Source organism: Thunnus maccoyii, chromosome 16 (assembly GCF_910596095.1).
Source record: "Thunnus maccoyii chromosome 16, fThuMac1.1, whole genome shotgun sequence".
Taxonomy (NCBI): Eukaryota; Metazoa; Chordata; class Actinopteri; order Scombriformes; family Scombridae; genus Thunnus; species Thunnus maccoyii.
In genome coordinates, this window is record NC_056548.1 from 7427336 (window position 1) to 7447783 (window position 20448).

At 41.0% G+C, this 20448-nt stretch overlaps 1 protein-coding gene and 1 long non-coding RNA gene across 3 annotated transcripts in view; one reads left to right on the forward strand and one right to left on the reverse strand.

Annotated features, from left to right (window-relative positions):
- Nucleotides 1-20448, reverse strand: part of slc8a3 (solute carrier family 8 member 3) — a 119506-nt gene that overhangs the window by 47400 nt on the left and 51658 nt on the right. The gene's annotated exons all lie outside the window — the stretch shown is intronic.
- Nucleotides 6065-15313, forward strand: LOC121881385. Its single transcript, XR_006091773.1, has 3 exons — nucleotides 6065-6116; nucleotides 13152-13227; nucleotides 15178-15313. It is a non-coding gene; the product is annotated as an uncharacterized LOC121881385 (long non-coding RNA).

Genomic DNA, 20448 nt, shown 5'->3' on the forward strand with positions numbered 1-20448 from the left:
TCTTTAAGGTTTGTGGACCTTTATCATTAATAACAACTTGGTTATGATTTGTCAGTCTTTCATCATCTCATCCTCATCTTCTCTCTTTCCGTGTCTACTTCCTTTTCAACCAGTGAGGCAAACAAATCAAAGCATATTTGTCCGACTGACGAGTAACGCAAAGAGCTAAAAACTTTTAGCAAGGAGGTAAAATCCCCTTCGAAACGTTGACCGACCTGCTGTTGTCTGACATCAATATTACATAAACCAAACAAAAATGAGGCACGCAATCGCACAAAGCTCTCCACTTGGCGCCTTGCACAGTTGCTGGCCAAGCTCGAGGCACATGCAATAGCTATGATTGCAAGTTGTACGAAAAGTACGAGAGTTAGTGCAGTGGTGCCAGATGCTGTTTGAATAATACATGTCTGCCAAAGTGAGTCCCGGTGTGCATATTCAACACACTCAGAGGCAGAGAGAGGTATGCACTATGTTCCCAAATTTACCAATACACAAGATCTGATGTAAGTATCCCTTGTTATGTTCAATCACACAAAGACGGCACCGTGGCCTTGTACTGAAAGAGACAGTCATTCATCCAGAGGACCCAAATTCAAGCCCCCATTTTGGCAAGCATCCTCCCTTCTGAAGTGTCCTTGAGCAGCTCCTGAAGGGTGTGATCACAATGGAAGCAATTTCAGAGGCAAGTTTTTAAAGAGAGAGAAGGATTCGTGTGCTGCTTTTTGCACTCTGAGTTTGCAGAAATGAATCAATTCACAATCACTGTTGTTTTGTTTTCTTCTGTCCAATCAGAGTAGGCGACAGATGGGACAAAAATGGAAAGAGTTGTTAATGATGATTCATTAGTGACATTAACATTAATTTTAACTGAATAACAAACATTCACTGCATGGCTTCACAAATTGGACTTAAAATGATCAAAACAGCAGGCATGGAGTTGATTTAAGGCTGCTTTGCAAATTCCCTGAAAGTTTTTAACATAATTCTGTGATCTTTAGTTAGTTCATCTAAAATTTGAATGATTAATATTTAAGTTTTAATGTTCTTTGCCTAATTTTATGATTATGTTGCTCTCTGTAAGTCTGTGTTTAGAAAGTCACCCAACCAAACTCATCCTAACTTACCATTAAAAATTATGTTATTACATTATTTAAGCAAAGACATCATAATCGTTGTAGATGTGTAAACCACAAAGGGAATTCCTATCCATTGAGCTAATGCTGAAACAATTAGACGATTAATTTGTCGAATATGAATAACCAACTAAGTAGTAATAATCAATTTACAAAGGAAAATTGCCAAACATTTTCCAGTACCACCTTCTCAAATGTGTCAATTCATTGTGAATTTAATATCTTTAGATTTTAACCTTTTGATCCAACCCTACGACCAGACATGTCAGTATTGGAGGAAGCTGCAACCCCCCCAGATTACGTCAGATGCGGTTGTATTTAAAATTCCCTCTTTCCACAATATCTATTCATGGCAAAGATCATTGGTAAAGCTAATAAAATATGGTTAAGGTGTGGTTGGTTTCAGCCAACAAAAACATTTCATCAAGATTAGGGAAAGAATGTTAATTGCACTTCTGTGATGGATGACAAACTCTGGTCTCTGGTCAGACATGCTACATCCACCATCCCAACATCCACACTCTTACTTTCTGCTACACTACATATAAGGCAAACTACTTCCTGCATTAGCACTGAACCTTAGCATTGAGGCTATAGTGGCCAGTTTACTATGTTCCAGGTTCCTGGGCCACTTAGTCTGCAAAGTATCTTAGTTTTGACTCAAGTATCACTGAATTAAATCCAATTTTTTTGTGAAACCCGATATAAGTCCACAGGAGGCAGGAAAAATGTTTTGAAGTTAAATTAAGCCTGGTTTGTTACCAACTTGATGTTGTATTCCTAAACTGTAACACACACATTATCACCCACTATAGGCCTATCATGTACACCCATATACACATTATAAATGGTCAAAAGCTTGTTTCGATCGGATCTTGTTTGCTACAACTAAGCAGCATCTTTTAGGCCATTTTATGCACATGCGAATTAAGCTGCCTTACAACACTATCCACACTATCCAAATAACAAAAATATACCGTTTCTGCATTCCAGTGATAAAGAATAATAAGCACTTAAGAGAATAATAGTAAGTATATACATAGCCAAAGTCCACTTACAAAATATACTTAAACTGTACATAACCTATTATAAACTGTTGCATGAACTTAAATAATGTTAGAACATAGTGTATATAGCATGTGATTACAACATAAACAATTTACCAAATACCAACAAGTGCCTATAAGTGGCTCTTACCTATAATGTGAGATGTAGAATCATCCAATATGGGATACTGGGATTTGGTGTAGGGATGCTGGGCTGTGTCATTTAAAGATGTAATCTTGTGCTCTGGCAAATTGTGAGGCACATTTTTGCCTATTTTCTGACATTATAAAAATAATAAAAACAATTAGTTGCAGCCCTACATGAAGCTTCACTCTGGATTCACTCCATCCATCGTGTCTGTGATCTTGGCATCATTCTGTCTGTTTTGGCTCTAAGAGATCATAAATACAGCCTGCTGGCTTGAAAACAACCAGTTAGAAACCAGTGGTTTGGTGTCACATTCACCTCGTCCACTATTATTTTCTGTCAACGGCTTCAAGAAAAACGCAGCGTGTTCAGCCTTCAGCATGAGCAATCGACCTCCAAATCGCCACAAGCTTGAGGGACACAGACGCTGTAGTTGACTCTGGAGGAAGGGTGAGGGGTCACGGCAAGAGACTGATCAATAAAGTATTATATGACTTTACAATATCAGTTAGAGGACACAGGCGGTGGATGTCTCATCATAAACACAAACATACAACAAAACCAGATGGAAAGGTGACGCCTCGCAGTGAGGTGTGGGCTCCTGCTGCTGTAATGTGTAACTCATGATGAGAGCTCGCAGCAAAGAGCCAGCCAGGTTTATTAATACTGTTGCTAAGAAGAATCATGGGTAGTCACGAAGCTGGACGAGACACATTATCTGAATTCCACGGAGCGACTGCAGCTGTCCCTTCTCAGCCCTCTCACCTTTTCACCGCAGCCTCGTGTTCTTACACAACCTGTATCCATCTCTGTGGGAACAGTAAATCTCTCATTTAGCTTACCTAGTGGGCAGCTGGTCAGATGACAGTGTGTGTTAGCTTTAAGTGAGGAGGAGCATGACAGAATGTGCCTTCGGTGACAAGATACCTCTCTGATCCCGGAGATCTCTCACATTCTCAGGTCTAGGACTCGAATATCTAATGCACCCGACCCGCTCCCATTTGCTGCTCTCGCTCTTACTTGTTGTCATGGATACAAAACCCCTTTTACCAGCCCGACTCCTCTCTAAATGCGACACATGACACACTTTCTGTAAAACTTCAACCTTTTCCATTCATTTTCTATTCATTTGGCTGCACTGAGCCAAACAGCACAATGAAACTGTCCCTGGAGGCAATAAAGAGTCCTAACAGGTTTACCTCCGTCTGCTCACACACAGTCTATTACTTTATCTGCACACTTCTCTGACAAACCAAATCCAGCAGCTGATGCACGCTGCAGGTGGAGGAAGAGACGAGCAGGACATCACACAGTGGCAGCTCGCTTCCTGTCAGATTACACACTCCAGCCTTTAAACCCATTCTCTTAACACGCCAGTACAGCCAGAAAAAGGTGACCTTTGCCTCCTTTGTCCTTTCAACTGTAACCCTCTTCTTTTACAACTGGGACATCCTTTTCATTGTAAAGTTAACAATCAAAAAGGGATGCTGAGGATAAAGCCCCATCTGCCACGCAGAGAGATGTCACAAACAGTCACGAGTCTGCTTTGGATCAGCAAAACGATGTTTGACAATGACCACAATAGAAGACTGGTTTGCTATTTTCTACTTTAGTGCTGGAACATTTAGCTGATTACTTGAATATTGACAAAAAATTTTGTAACAATTGAGTAATTGTTTAAGTAATTTATCCCACAAAAGTGCCAAATAATTGCTGGTTCTGGCTTCAAAAACTACTGTTTTTTACCTTTTTTTACATAATTGTAAACTGAATGCCTTCGGGTTTGAGAAAAGATCAAACGAGGATTAATCATAAGACGGACTGATTCAGATTCAGCCTTAGCAAGGTGACAAAGGGCAAAGATTTTCTTTTACATCATTAGAGCATTTATTAAAATAATCCAAAATGGCTGGATAAAGTATTCTGGATAAAAATAACACATTTATTTAGATGATCAATGAATTGTTCAAGTCGTTTTTCAAGCAAAAATGCCAAATATTAATTCAGCTTTTCTGTGTGTTTTATATCATTAAACTGAACATCTTTGGGGTTTGAACTGTCTGTCGGACTAAATGAGCAACATGAAGATGTCACCTTGTGCTCTAGGGAATAGTGATTTTCACCATTTCCAGACATTTTACAGACAAAATGACTAAACGATTCATCGAGAAAATAATTGGCAGATTAATTCATCATAAAAATAGTCATTAGTTATACCCTAAATACATTAGATGACATTCCTCAGGACTTTTCAAAATGCGTAATGACCAACTTTTTTTTTTTTTGGAATACAGGGTATTACAGGGTTTAAGTTACTTTTTATGTGATTCTTTAAGGTCCAACCTCGAAACTCATCACATCATGCTTTGTGGAAAATACCTCCCATTTAAGAATTAAGTAGTTTGCAACATTTTTCCTAAACAATTTGAAAAAGAAGGCCAGAAAAAAAAGATTTTGGACACACAAATAGAGAAACAAGGAGCTCTGAGAAACCAGGAATACTAAAGACATGTGGGACATAGCTGGGAATAAAATGTACTTTCTGGAGAGGCTAGAGACTGTCACTGATCTAAACAGAGAGGCCTGGCTATTGGAGGAGGAGCAGAGGTGGTCGGTTTTACTTGTCATGCACCCTTGCGACACTGTCTCCATAAAAACATACTGTCTGCCATCGCTGAAGGAGAAAAAGACAAAGGGAGAAAATGAAAAAAGAGGAGAGGACACTCAAAGTTAAGGGAGAAGATGGGGGAGCAATTGAAAAAACAGACAGCCGTGCTCCATATTTTCTGAGCCAAGAGCAAGGCGAGCAAGTGGGGGGGGGGGGGGGGGAAGTGAGCTATATTTTTTTGGATGTCTGGAGCAAGCCCAAAGGTCCTCCTCTACAAGGACACAATGCAATAAAACACTCAGAGATGAAGTGTCTGATAGGGGGCGACAAGGGAGGGAGAGGAGGAAGAGAGGGACGTAATAGAGGATGCAGTCAGGACTCCAAAATGAAAGCAAGATAGTTGCGCTGAGGGCAAGAAATGCACGATGGCTATTCTGGGTGTCGGGCGTGGGTCCATGACAGCTTAGAGAGCCCGAGCCGGCCAAGTCAAACCGCCTGCAGCCAAATGACAAACACCATCATATATGAATGACTTGGGAGAACGACAAGCTCCCCTTTGCATCAGGGAAAAGTAAATCTTAGAAATGTGTTGCTCTGAAATAATAAAGCATTACTCTTCTTGTCATAGATAGAAACAAACTGTTGAAGCTCCAGAAATAGAAAGCTGGCTGTCGGTGTCGTGTTCTACATGTACTGTAGGTCTTGTTTATGGCACCGAGGGCTTTAACACTCCTTCATGGGCAGTGTTGGGCAAGTTACTTGAAAACTGTGATAATTTACTGATTACACATTACTCATTGAAAAAGTAATTACATTACTTATTACTCAGCAGGAACAGTAATGGGTTACAATACTCGTTTCCAGGGCTACCAACTCTCACACTTGCCGTGAAACTCACGAAACTGACACCTTTCACACGCTCTCACGCCACACGTCATTTTTTTCACACAGTGAAAAACAAATTCATAACAGATAACGTCACAGCACAAAAATAGGACACTGTCCACGCACGGACAGACAAGACAGAGCAGCACAGTGCAACAGCAGCAGCGGAAAGTAAACACAAATCTATTATATTGTAATGTATTCCCATGCATGCCGCTCGGAGTAATCTCAGTCAGCGGCTCTTCTGGCAGCAGCGTCTCTCCTCTCACGCCGTGTGGACGCAGGCAGGAGTAAGAGTGAGTTACTATGGTTACGGGGATGCTCTATGTCGCTCTGAAACTTTCTCGTGATATCCTGTTCTTAATGCATTCTTGGTTTTCATTGCACCCTCAATCTAACTAATCTAGACTAGTGCAGGTGGCTGTTTCTTGACTTATTAAAATTTGTTTTAAATTACTTTTTTTTTTCTGGGGAAGAACCGCCAGACCCCCTCCGCAAATTATGTATCTTTCCAAGTTTGCTCTGTTGACTTGTTTACGAAATGAGAGTGGTGAAGTTGCAGGTATCAAAGTAATTATCTGACAAATCTGACTATTACAAATTTATCCCTGCTGCGTTTGTTCCTGTTCATATCGTATATTGTATTCATTTTTCTACCACTATTTTCTCTGTTTCTGGGTCTGTATTAAGATGATAATTTATTCAGATATTACTTCTATCTGGATAAACTAAAGTGGGGAGTGTTGGATGATGGGACGCGACTTGGTTATGATTTGCTATGTTTTCATGAAAAATATGTGTAATATCTGGAGTGTATATAAAAAATGCTACCCAATAAACACAAATTAACAAAAAGAAAAAGTCTTATGAAAAAAGTGTTGGTCCATAAGGCCATAGAGAGGTCTTATGACCCCCCCACCCAAAGGTTAAAGGTGCCTTTAAACAACTCACAATCCTCCACACCCTCACGTTGCATCTTTTCAACTTATTTTTTGTATTTCATTATTGTTTAACAAGCAGCCAGCCTGCAGTTTGGAGGGATTTACTGACCATCGAGCAGCTAGCTTAGGCTCAGTAACATTAGCAAGCCAGCTAAAGATACACAACGTGAATAAGTCAACACCTCCAGCTCCTGCGCCAAGCGGACCAGTCTATCAACTGAGAAACTGATCAATGCCGGTAAGACAGTAAACAAATCAACCCCCAAACTTCTGATACAAGCAGTTTAATTGAGGTTTATTTCCAAAAACAAACTTTATCATTTTGGAGTTGAATTATTACATAAAATTATTCTTAAAAGCTGTAAAATATCAAGAATTTAATTAAAATAAACTTTTTTTTCTATCAAACTGTGGATATCTCTTTCCAGACTGTTCAGGCTAAAATTACTAAAACTTAATTTCTTCCTCTTCATTTCTACCAGACGAACAAATTAAACTGGTGGCTTCAAGTCTAAAACCTTCTGCTTGATTTCTTAATCATATCTCCTCCTCGTCACGCTGTTCTACAAGCTCTATTTGAACAGTAACAACTTAAACATATTCATATAATTAATTAGGCTCTGGGCCTATCGGCTGCTTTCATGGATTTAATTTATTCTACATTTTGTATGTAAAGATAGAGACATCCTCTACACCATGTACCATCATGGCTGAAGTTGCAGCTTTTCACTCCACTGAAATGGTACAGTGGCTGATTTCACTAATTAATTACTTTTTTTCTGGTTGAAGGTGTCAGTTAAATGAGCTGCTGTGGTGTTTGATTTGAATATAAATTTATGGCCTACTGAGCCTCAATTCCACACGGTTGAGAATCACTTCTCCACATTGGTATGATCAGTATCCAAGCTGTCACACAAGATAAAAGGTCCCAGTGTTTCATTTCTGGTCCACAATTTTTAGTTGAAATTGACCATTCTCTATAAAACATTACTGTGCCGAGGTATTTGACTTCTATTGCACAAATCATAATTTACAAAGCAAACATTAAAGGTCATGATACTGTCCAGAGGGGCTATATGTGATACATTATTGATGCCTGTGCAGAAAAATTCTCTTTTCACCTCCTCTTCAGGGAGGCTGCATCACAGGGGCGGCTGTGGTGAAACACTTCCACTGCTGTTGTGATAAAAAGAAATTAGTGGCTCGCTTGAGGACATTCAAGATGTTTTTCTGATTCAGATTTTTTTGTATTTTATTTGCACATCCACATTTTACAGCGGAAATGTAAAATATAAATATAAAAAGGTTTAAATTTAGTTTGTCCCCACAAACCCAAAAGTTATGTTTCCTACTGCAAGAGGATCACAATTTACAGTAAAGAAAGTGTTGAATGCAATGTTGAAAGCTCATAAAATGCTCCTGGTTATGGACACAAGAGCAAATGAGCTGCTGGTTATGCACCACAGATCCTGTAGGAAAGTGAAAAAATAGGGTCCACAAAATCCAGTTCCACATATTTTTGCATGAATTGAATCGCCAGCAACCAAGGATTTGCTCGTCGGGGCAAATAAGTCCACTCAAACTTTCACATAGAGTTCAACTTTGGTTCAACTTTGACTTTTTAGCGTATTAGCTCTTTTGTACGATTCAGTATTATTTAAACCCCCCTATGTCGGAGTGTTTGTAGATAGTTATGAGAAAGGAGCTAATGGTGTGAATGCATCTTTTCAGAGAAATGTGTGAACTTTGCTGTCCCGTTAATTACAAACTAGTGACAGTTATCAAGCTAGCTAACTTTTAAATAACTCCTTACTGAAGGAAATGTACAGTCCTCAGAGCAAAGCAATAGGGTGCAATAAGTGCTAGCATGTTCCCACCTTGCTAGTGTGTTAGTTAATAGATCGCCAACTACAGTAATTCACCATCCAGTCTGCAAGTGGTCCAAACGTTACTCAGTATCTAACTCTAACTCTGCTTATATTACAACAATGCAGGGGTGAATTTTGCTGTGCCACTTTTTAGTGTGCACAGGTCTTGGGCACATTAGAAAGTGTTTTATTTATAAAAGGATCATGTTTCTTAATAATCAAGACAAAAACTCATACATTTCTGGATTTTTTTAAAAACATAATAATGGGCCTTAAACCTGAGTTATCAAGTTAATATACTAAAGCCACCCTGTCGTTATAAAAAACTATATTCAATATCTATAATGTCTGAAAAGGGCTCATTGTGCTATCACTGTCTGTACACCTGTCTGTCACGTTGGCCTCTCCGTGGCTATTTTGCTCTCCACTGAACGTGGGCGGGTTGACCAACGCACAGCACGTTTCACACGGCAGGCAGCCCTTCCTCTGCTCCGCTCTGCACATTGGTGTTACTACACATGCTGCTATTATTTCTGCATTTGCAGACAGGAACGGAGGAGGGAAAAAAAAACACAGTGTCACACCTCAGTGAATCTTTAATCAAGCAACAGAATGCACATTTATGAATGTGAGTATGTGTGAGTTGGTGCAAATGTTCTTGTGCGTTATGTCTTTTTGTGCATTCTGTGGATGTCACCACTTTTACAGTTACAGTGGAAGGAGCAGATGTGGGGGAGGGGAGCGTGTAATGTGCATGTTTGCATGTGTGATCTCGTGCTTCTATTTTGTGATGACCATTTGAGTTTTAGTCCTTTAGCGTGAGGACATTTGAAAAGTGAGGACATTTTTGGGGCTGGTACTCACTTGTTCAAAGGACTGTTTAAGGGGCAGTGTCACGTTCATGTCACATTAAAGTCTACATAATTACCAGTTTCTGACTTGTAAATACTGTCAGCATCTCAGTCATAATGATGATGCTCTTTAGAAATAAGTGCCTGAAAAGCAGCCTCATTATATATCAAACAATACAGCAAAGTGTGACATTAACAAAGTTCAGCTTCATTTACAAGCTATCAGTACGTTCATAATCCCTCAGCTAAGAAAACAAGAGGCTACACCACTCCAGTAGGTACCATTTGAAAAATTGCCACCACCATCAAAAAGCACAATTTATACAAAAAGCACATTAATATGACTTACATGTGTGTCAGCAAACTATTGGAGCAATGCACGCTACATACCATCAGCATCACAGTGCAAGAAGGAGGAGTTTGGTCTTGAACAATGAAATAATTTCATCATAATCCAAAGTGTCTGTCAGCTGCTTTTCAAATGAAAGAACAGATAAACCGTTCAGTCGGCCTGTGAGCGCAGTTGCCCTGTTGCTTGTTTTGATCCAGTTAACAGTGGAAAACAAGCGCTCAACTGTGCAGCTTGTTATCAGAAGAGTAATGAGTGCCTGAAGTAAAACAGTTCATATTTGGAGAAATGTCTTCGGGACAGGAGTCGAGAACCTCGATTAGTGAGGGACAAGAATGGCCCCCGCTTACTTTTCTTTTTAACTGCTGTGCAAATACAGTCAGTTCAGAGCCTTCAACTGAGAGTCCATAATGCGCACTTAGTGACCGTGGCTCCTCCATCTGGCCAAATGAACAAAGATGCTTCGTTCTTTCTCATCATCTCTATCTCTAAAAGTAGTGAAAGTCTGTTTTAGACCCTCAATTAGATCAACGCAGTCAGTTATTGGTACAGATGGAGACTTGAGGCTCATGGTGGCAAAATCACTGACACTATATAACTTGCATAAAGGCCACAAGGAGAAAAATGAGTCTCTTAGTTTGTATTTGTTGTAAGAGAGATTGTGCATCCATTTTAGTCTGGCCAGAGCTTTCAGCAAACTCTGCCAATGTTTCAAAGTCAAAACTCTACACACTGAGCCTGATTTTGAACTCCATCTAATATCTGCGGAAGGTTCGAGGCAAGGTCTGTCAGGACGAAGTTCTTCCTGGATCTCTAAAAACCGTGCATGCCTGTTCACTCCTGTCATAAAGTGATGGTGAGTTGAGAACTTCAAAAAAACGTGGCGACAGTGGGAGATACTTTGGATGCAGAGCAAAGCACTAGATTTAAGCGGTGAGTGTCACAATATATGTACACTGAGCAGGGGAATGTGCCTTCTAGTATCGCTTTACTGCCAGCTATGACAGAAGCGCCGTCAAAACTGAACCCCACACGCACAATTCAGGGTCAAGCTGCAATGGTTCCAATATCTTCAAAATCTTACTTGATATTCCACCAGATGTCAGATCATGTGTTGCCACAAATCCCACTGCTCTCTCTTTGAGTGTTCCATTATGTAGGTATCTTATACATATGGCAATGAGCTCATTCTTTGAAAGATCTTTGCATTCATCTGATAAAATAGCATAAGTGTCAGCCTGCGAATGCAATTCGGCTTTAATCTTTCTCAGAAGAAGTGATGCTGAAGTTTCGAGGAGCTCGTTTTGTTTATCAGGGCTCATCAACTTTGCATTTCCTGGGAGTTTGTCAAGATGCATTTTTATGTCAGGAAATAACAAATAAATTTAAACATCTCTAAAAAGTTTCCTCTCTTAAGACTTTCTAGGTTTTCCCTGTGGCCTCTTAATGGAATATCTTGCTTGGCGCAGAAAAGCACAATGTCTATGATAACCTTAATATGTGCATGATTTCCTTCAATAAAGTCAGCTGCGTGTGCATTTTTGTCTTTCATTACTTGATGTGAAATGTCTCCTTTCCCAGCCCTTTTAATCTCAAGGAAGGGCCCAGGTGTCCCCAGTCTCTAAACCCCACTTTCCCAAACCTATCAGATTCCTTGTTGAAATAGCGACATGGCTGACAAAATACAGCGTCCTGTTTGATGCTATATTCCAGCCAAGCGTACCATTTAGATCAGAAACATCTATTCTTATCCGTTGCTTTTGTCGTGAGCGAGAATGAGGATAATTTAGGCTGACAGGTTTGCAGGTTTGTCTATCGCTGGTAGATCCATAACAGTTGCAGCAGTTTTGGGTTAAAGGAGCTTGAGGGGGGAGAAGTCATCCCTGGTGTCGGCAACCGAGTTTTCCAATGGCTCTTTTCTGACTGCCATTGTCTGTTCCTATTTCCTGATGCATGGCCTCTTAAAAAACTTGTCCAGAGAGCTTTGTTTTGACATCTTTGCACTTTTACTTAAATCTCTAGGCTCAATACCAGCTAGCTAGGTTGCACCATGATCTCTCACTGACCACCAACTAATTTCAATAATTCAATTAATTTCAATAGTGTAAGAAATAATAATAATATTAACATGTTTTAACATGTTGCAGCGAACTCATACATTTTTTATTATTATGCTGGCCACGGGTGTGTCTGGATATGCCTGTGCCATCTAAGTCTCAAGCTGGCACACCCGTGGCTATGCGGGTGACGTAAACATGCAAATCTTTCCCCTCTCTAACATCCATCCCACATGATATGAACTCGACATAAGACACTGTGTAATATAATACTTCCTCCTCTATAGAATTACAAACATGTGTGTTTGATAAGTTGGCAGTAGGGAGTACATTCGATTTGCTGCAGACACAGAACGACGTCACTGATTTAGAAGTGCATGGCATAGGGAATATACATACACTTCTAAAAATAGTCAGGGACACGGATTTTCTCTGGAGGGGGCTGTGTGTGTGTGTCTGTGTGTCTGTGTGTGTGTGTGTGTGTGTGTGTGTGTGTGTTGCCAGCCAGAATACTCGGCTTCTGACATCCAATGGCTACACACATACACACATAATACAGCTACACACATTAACACACACTGACACAAACACTTGAAAACACACCATGAAATTATGATCACTATCACAGCCCGAGGTCCTGTACACATAATGCTCCCCGTACACACTCCACAGTACACATACAGTACATAACATGCCTATAGCTGGGTTTAACACTGCAATTCTCTACAGTACATCACAGTTTCCTAACCTAAGGGCTGGCAACCAATGTAGTGTCGTCTGATGTTAAAACGGGTCCCTTGATAAATTCCTAATTATACAGAAATGACTGTGGAACGTCTTCCAATGGCCTTTGGGCTGCATAGAGCCGCTATAAACGTCACACGGCTTGCCAATGAATTTCCATTGACCAGCTTGTGAGAACGGCACTATTTCTATCCTCTGGAGGATTAAAGCACTGCATGTAGTCTACACGCTGACCCTAAACATCTTCCTTCACAGTTACTGGGGTTAGAGGAATTTACTGGCCTCAACATGCAGGGCTGCTTGCCAAAAACAAAGGTTGTGAACTTCTTGCTTCATGCTTTACATTAATTTACGCACCGGCTGTTCACTCCTCAAACTCCGGTAGTGGATGACAAGCACATGCAAGGTTGTCAGCAGGCAGGGTGAGGGGAGGGTTTCGTGGAGGGATGGGGTGTTAACAGCAAGGTTAACCTTCTCTGAATCAATCCTCCCCTGTATCATATATATTCTTGTCCCAATAGGTGCTGAGAGATGAACCCGCAGAGAGAAAAGAAATCATGTCAGAAGCTGAGCGACGAAGGCTGCAAAGGCTGTCAGGTTTGTCCGTGAGAGGGGATGCACTAGAGGTGGGTTAGTTTAACCCCTTCAGGTCTTAATCTCCCTATAAATTTACCATTTACTCGTTTTTAAATACTTATGTTACCTACTTTAAATTTCCACAGTGTGACAGTATCACATGTGCATTTTGTATTAGCTTGTTCCAACTCATTATATGAATGAAGAGAGTATTTGATAAGTTGATGTGTTTGGTGTAATAAACTTGAATTGAGACTGCTGAACTCAACACACCCTTCTTATTCATACAGGTGCAATACTATTCAAACAAAACGTATATACAAATATGATCAATTCGGAAACATCTGTACACAAATTGATACTATGCTTGCATTTTGATTATGTTAAGGTTGTCAACAAGACTTTTGTCCTACGCTAATCACTGTGTTCACTTCATAGCATCACAGGCGACAGTTTGTACACTAACACATCTTCAATTCCCTTCACACACTCACCTTACATGTACACTGTATATGTGACAGCTCCCTTGACACATTACACCTTTCTTTAATACAGTCAAGGATGCTTACACACGCACGCACACACAAGATACATGGCTACATAGTGTATTCCCAGCTTGCTCACACACACACACACATACACACACACACAGTGACAGGGAAAAGGGGGGTATAACAGGAGAGGAGAGAGCCAAGATGAGCCAGGAGAGGAGGATGATTCGATATGTAAGGGAGGAACTCTCCTCCATCACAGTGTACGTCCTCTGGTCTCTGATGAGATTATTGAACGGCTCCTCCCTCCCTCCTGGCCCTCCGCTGTGTTGTCTTAAAAAGATTAACCACACCATTGTCTCCGCCAATAATGATGGGATAAAAGGGCCACTGCCTCACAGGGAAAGTTGAAATGCTCAGCGCTAATTCCGTCCCATGGAGCGTGTTGCCATCATCCGTCGTCCCAAATCCTCATTACCATTAGCTAACAGCGCAGGAGATTGACTTGGACGCTGGAATAATGCAATCTGTCCACTAAGCACAGTGCAGAGCAGGAAATGTTGCAGTATTTTACCTGTTTTTTTTCTTGACAGCAGCAGCACTAAACGTTATCAGCAGGTGCAAATGGTTGACTGACCAGTAAACCAGTAGCTGGTAAAAACTGGGTAATTAAGAATAATAAGCTGCGTGGGTTGATAAGCTACTGATATCAAAGCTTATCATAGTGCCATGTCAACATTTCAGCTCACAATTGAGATTCATCAGCCACCGGACAAAACAAACCACATTTATCTGAACAGAAACACTGGGCGCAATGTCATCTTAAAAATAAGGAAATTTGTTTATTTAATTCTAATGCGGCTTATGAAGAAAACTCATTTCCTCTTGGATAGGAAATAATAATTGTGAATTTATATATCTGAAGGTGGCAGGAGATGTGTTCATAATAAAGCTTGATTATACAATACATTCATTGGGCAAATCTGAACAACTGAAGTAAGTGGCTGCATGCAAAAATAAACGTGTATCATGCTTTAAAGGATAACATTTTGGTCTTATTTTCATAGCTTTGCTTACATTGTATTAACCAACAGTAGAGACCTGGGGAGACCGCATGATCCGATGGGACACAAGCAACTCAGATGATCCCACGGTTTCATTTTACATTTTTTCACCCATCATCATGCATCCCTGGCTGGAAATGAACAGTATTGTGGTTACATGATATATATCTAAACCACTAGGACGCCAGGACGCTCCAGTCATACAGTTTTTGAATAAACCCACAGTTACTAAAACATATTTGGAAGAGAAAAAAAGGTGGATGGTGAAATTATCATCTACTGTTTAAGGTCTGTTCGTAAATCCAGCTGTAAAACTCACTTCACTCCAAATCCTGGCTTTTTCCAATTGACCCACAAGGTCTTCCATAATCAAGACCCTGGTTACATTCATAAACTTTTAATTTCCTGTTCCCCAGGTCTATGAGGTCTTCTGACCAGAGCTTGCTGTCTCTCCCTCAGTCAAAACTCTAAAGCAAGGATGACCGAGCTTTCACCGCAGCGGCCCCAAAGCTCTGGACAGTCTCCCTACGGACGTCAGAACTCCCTCAAGAAAGGAGCTATATAAATAAACTTCACTTACTTACTTGTAAACAGTGTAGTTGTGTAGTTGAGTGCACTGATGGTTTTCTTTCTTCGTGACGAGGGATTTCCACCAACATTTCTATTTCTATTTTGCCTCTAAATAAAGGGGTTTAGATTAATGGATCCTAACTGGTGGGTCATTATCCAAAAGCGGGCCGCTAGCTCATTCTGAGTGCTTTGTCAGAAAAAAATTACTTTGAAATGTAGTGAATTTCCAGGAATATTTTATTGTGAAGCACATGAACATGCAACATGCTTTGTGGGTAATGTGACCCTTGTCTTGTACATCCATTGTCTGTAGCGGCCTTCCCAGAGACGGAGAAGAATGAAACCAGTTTAAACTAGTTGGGAACCACTGGTTTAAATAATCTGGTTATGCTGCTGGCTCATTTACAACCTCTCTTGTTTGCCAAATCTGCCTTGTCAGATTTGGTCATAGTTATGTTGCCAGATCTCAGCAATTCATTTGGTGAGAACAATGCACAAGTAATGTAGGATGTAAATTGACCTGAGGCTCTGTGGGATCCTCAAACGTCTACTATGAAGCCCAGTACAAAGCCCGTGTAGATACCCTACTAATTCCTGAGCATTAAAGCTTTCCGCCAACCTGCCCTTTGCTGCTGTTAAACGGAAAGTGCACTAAAAGGCTAGCTGGTGTGCAGCGGGATATCTAAAACAGTCAGCCATGTAGAAGGAACATGCAAAGGGCAGGGTCTCACAGTGGAGGAAGTGGTGAGTGGCGAAGTGGTGAAGAGGTCTAATCCTGCTCTCCCTGCCTGAGGAATGAGGGAAGATCAGTCGGCAAGTCAGTCAGTCAGTCAGTGAGTCAGAGGGAGGTTCTGGTCACATAGTCGAGGAGCCTTTAAATCCTCTGGGACAGAAAGGGGAAGGCACGAGTAAAGGGAGAGGTGGAGGAGGGGAAGGAAGCTGTGGGAACTGAACTACGATCGATTCTGTCCTCCATCACTCTCCTCATTCACTGTGACATTTGTTGAAAACCTCTCGAGGACGAAGTCTACAGCTGTACATGCCTATTCAATTAAGATGCCTGCCTGATGTTTTGCTTTCATCCGGCTCTGTTCCTCCTCCAACATACCCCATCTTCATCTCTCTTTCCCTGCATCTTCCCTTGTTTGGTTGTCTTGCTGTTTGTGTTTTCTACTGCATCTGAAGATGTACTGAAGATAAAATTAATTTTTTAGTGATCTACAATACTGAATCATTACAGCTCAGATGTTTGCATGGATGTTGTAAAAGAGAATTGCAGAAGAAGCAGAAGTGAAGAGGAGAAAGTGGAAACAAAAGAAAGTATAGATGCTTGTTTCCAAATTGGGAGATGAACTTTTCAGTCTTTGTTTTTGTTGTGTTTTTTTCTGTTTCAGTACGTAACCGCATTGAACCAATCAGCAAATAAAGTTGCATTTTGTTTTGTCCACTCTCTCTCAGTCACCCAATCTCTCTTTATCTTGCTCTTTTTTTTAGAGCAGTCAATAAGTCTAATTCAGCTTTTTGTGCACTTAAATGCACTTATTCGCTTTCTTTCCAAGAGTTAGATGAGAGAATCAATACCACCGTCATGTCTGTGCTAGCCAAGCGAAGCTTATCATACAGACTGGAAGCAAGGGGGAACCAGCTAGCCTGGCTGTCTCAAAGGTTAAATATACTGTACGCCTGGAGAGAAGAGGGGTTATAGTTAAACTGTGCAACTCCATCTATGGACTCCATTTGTCATTTTTCCATTATTGTTTGTCTATAGGTTAAACAAATGAGATACAAAGTGTTGATTAGTCATCTTTGGAGGTGTTGGTAGGTTCATTTTTGAGCTTTGGAGAGAGTCAGGCTAGCTGTTTCCCCCTGCTTCCAGTCTTTATGCTAAGATAAGATAATCACCGAACTCAAAGCAGAGATTCTCCTCTCATCTAACTCTCAGAAGGAAAAGCTAAAATATTGAACTATTTCTTCAAATATCAATAAACATTACAATGAATTCCCACCTATTCCTGAAAGTAACACTAATGCCATTCAGTGCTTGCTTACTGCATGAGTAAATCAGTCAGTGACCGCTACAAACTCATCCCAGGTATCTCTTGTCCGATAATAAACCCCAGAAGAGAGACTCTTTGGGGGCAGGAGCTTTCAGGCTGGGTTCCTCCAATCAAAACGCAGTTCCTAAGTTCCTAAAAGGGCTCCTGTGTTCTTAGAAAAACTCCCGAGGTGGAAAAGTGCAAAATGCTTCTTATTGTTTCAGCTAAAGAATTGGACTTTGCTTAAATCCATTCTACTCGAGCTGCCTCCCACCCATCGGATAAGTTAAAGCAAACACTAAGAAGTTTTTGCAAATACTATCTGACCCAGGTCGGACTGTTTCATATTCATCCCCCTCCCCTACTGTTTAAGCTAATCCCTCTTTACAGTATGTGTCTTCTTCCTTTCTTCTCTTGTTGGTCGAGTTTCTACTTTGCCCACCCTGCGTGACCGTGTAATTCAGCCTGAACAATACGGCGCTGCCTCCTGTAGACGTTGTTCCTCCGCTCCTCTGCTCTTCCCAATGTCCCCCCTACTGTGTTTGTCAGGAACACAGTGTGTCAGTGCCCGGGGAAAGGGGAGGGATGGGGGGGAACACAGTGGGATGCCTTAACAAGGTGTGGCAGGGACAATCACGGGGGATATGGTTGGCCCTGTCCAGCCAGCCTCTCCTTTCCCTTCCTCATCCTCTGTCTCATTTTTCCCCAACCTCCTCCTCCTCTTTCTGTGTATCTTCTATTGCCTCCTCCACTCTCCCTCTCTCACTCTTTATGTATATCTTCTACCCTCCTCCATATCTGTTTCTCTCCAGGCCACCCTTGCGCTCATCACATCCCCTACTTCAGCAAATGCTTCTGCTTTCATTTACTTTATTTTCCTGTCCACCCCCCGTTGGTGACATCGTTATTTTTAGACAGTCTTGGCTGTGTGTAGCTATGTTTGTGTGTGTGTGAGTTCGGGATGCTGACCTGATTTCCCAGTCATTGCCATGCCAACTTCATTCCCGCCATCTCCTTCAAGTGTGGCCCCTGACAGGGGAATAACACCTGTTCACAACCCCCTAGGTGTGCCAGCTGGGCCGTATACAGAGGCGGAGCAGGGAGGGGGGTGCGAAGAGGGAGGGAAAGAAGGAAGTGGTTGGGAGGAGAAGAGGAGAGGAAGTCGGCGTCCTCCAGATGCCCCAGCTTCCCACAGTGAAACCTGCCACTCAGCTGGAGATGGCTCATTCACTGTGCATGCTTGAGGGATTAACCTCTATCAAAAAGGGGGCAACGTCGGAGCCACTGGAACAACGACAAAGGTCGGAAATAATAGGGTGGATTTGGGTTTATTCTTGACTTACAATGTGTCAACTACCGTGGTCAAAGTCAATGGCATCACAAAAACGAAGAAGGCTTCTTTGGAGACTAAAATTCTTTCACAGACAATTTAAAAATGCTATTACATATAAAAACTATCACACACGTTGCATTTTCTATTCAGAATGTAAAGACAAGGTCTCTTGAATACTGCCGCTAAAGAATGCTATAAACCAACAGAATATTTATAAAATTATTCAGATTAATGCAACTGAACATTCAGTGTAAAACTGTGCTAGTGGCAATGTCAGTCAGTCGGTCGGTCCACCACTTTGGCTAAGATGGAAACATCTCATTTGGTACAGATATGCATCGTTCACAAAGGATGAATCCTAATGACTTTGATGATCCTTGGACTTTTTCTCTGGTGCCACTGTAAGGTTGATATCTGAGTTTTTTTTAGTGAAATGTCTTGACATTTATTGAATAGATTACCATGAAATTTGGTGTGGACATTCATTTCCCACTCAGAATAAATTGTAATAACTTTGATGATCCCCTGACATTTCGTATAGCGCTATCATCAGGTCAAAATTTAATTTTGTCAAATCCATTACCTGCTAAACATCTGCATGTTGACATTGCAATTTTGAGCATGTTAGCATGCTTATTAGCATTTAGCTCAGATATATGTAAATATAGTCTTACAGAGGCGCTGGCATGGATACAAACTCTGTCTTGTTGATGAATCATTCCTACAGTACTCAGATATTGCAGTTACATCATGATTAACTTATACTGACAGCATTTAAAATTACTTGGTTGAGGTTAGGAAAAAAAAACCAACATGCATTCTGTCATGAGTGAAATTCAATTCAATTCAAATTTTTTTGCCTGTTTAATCCTTTTCAGAGTCTCAGCGACAGGTGGGCATGTTGGACAGGTCACCAGTCCACCACACGACTAACACAGAGGCATTTGAAATAGGATATAGAGTCCCCAATCATTCATGACCTACATGTCCGTCTGTATAATCTGGATTAGAGTAGTTGTCTTTTTTTACTTTATTGGAACAAGTATCAACTTTGAAACACTGCTTTGAAAAATCCAAGAGAAAAAATAATATGAAATGAAGAAGAAATGTACCGTCTCTTAGCATTTAGAGATTTTAACCAGCTCTTATCATGACTGTCAATTAGATACTTCCAGGTCAATTATCATCCATTATACCAAGTTGTACAGTACCACTCTTTTTTGGAGTGCGGTGACTGTGCTAATCACTAAACAAACCTGTCAATCCTCTCTACCCATAGCAGATTCATTAAAAGAAAGACACACAAGAATGAAAGACTTACATCTGAGACACAACAGGACAATTTAATTTGGTCTCTCATCAGGACCGATCTCTTGGACCACACCATTGCCTGGTGTCCATGACCTCTCATCCTGCTCTCTCTGCACTGTTTCCTTCCCATGATCCCAAACCAGTCTTTATTCAGTCACCAGCTGTTCACACATCCAATCCACCTCCTCCTCCTCTTCCAATCTGCTGAGGAGGTACACAGACCGCCTGCCCGCTATATCCGTCTGGCATGCAACAGGCACTTGGATTCTCCGCTCCTTGCACACAGACCTCATTCATTCAATTTGAGCCAAATCCACAGCCAAGCGTCATTAGTTAGTTACTATTAGAGTTATCTGTCTGTCTCTGTGCAGGATGGCCGCCAGACATAGACTGATGTAAATCTACAGAAACAGGGATGACATGTGACAAGGAGGGAA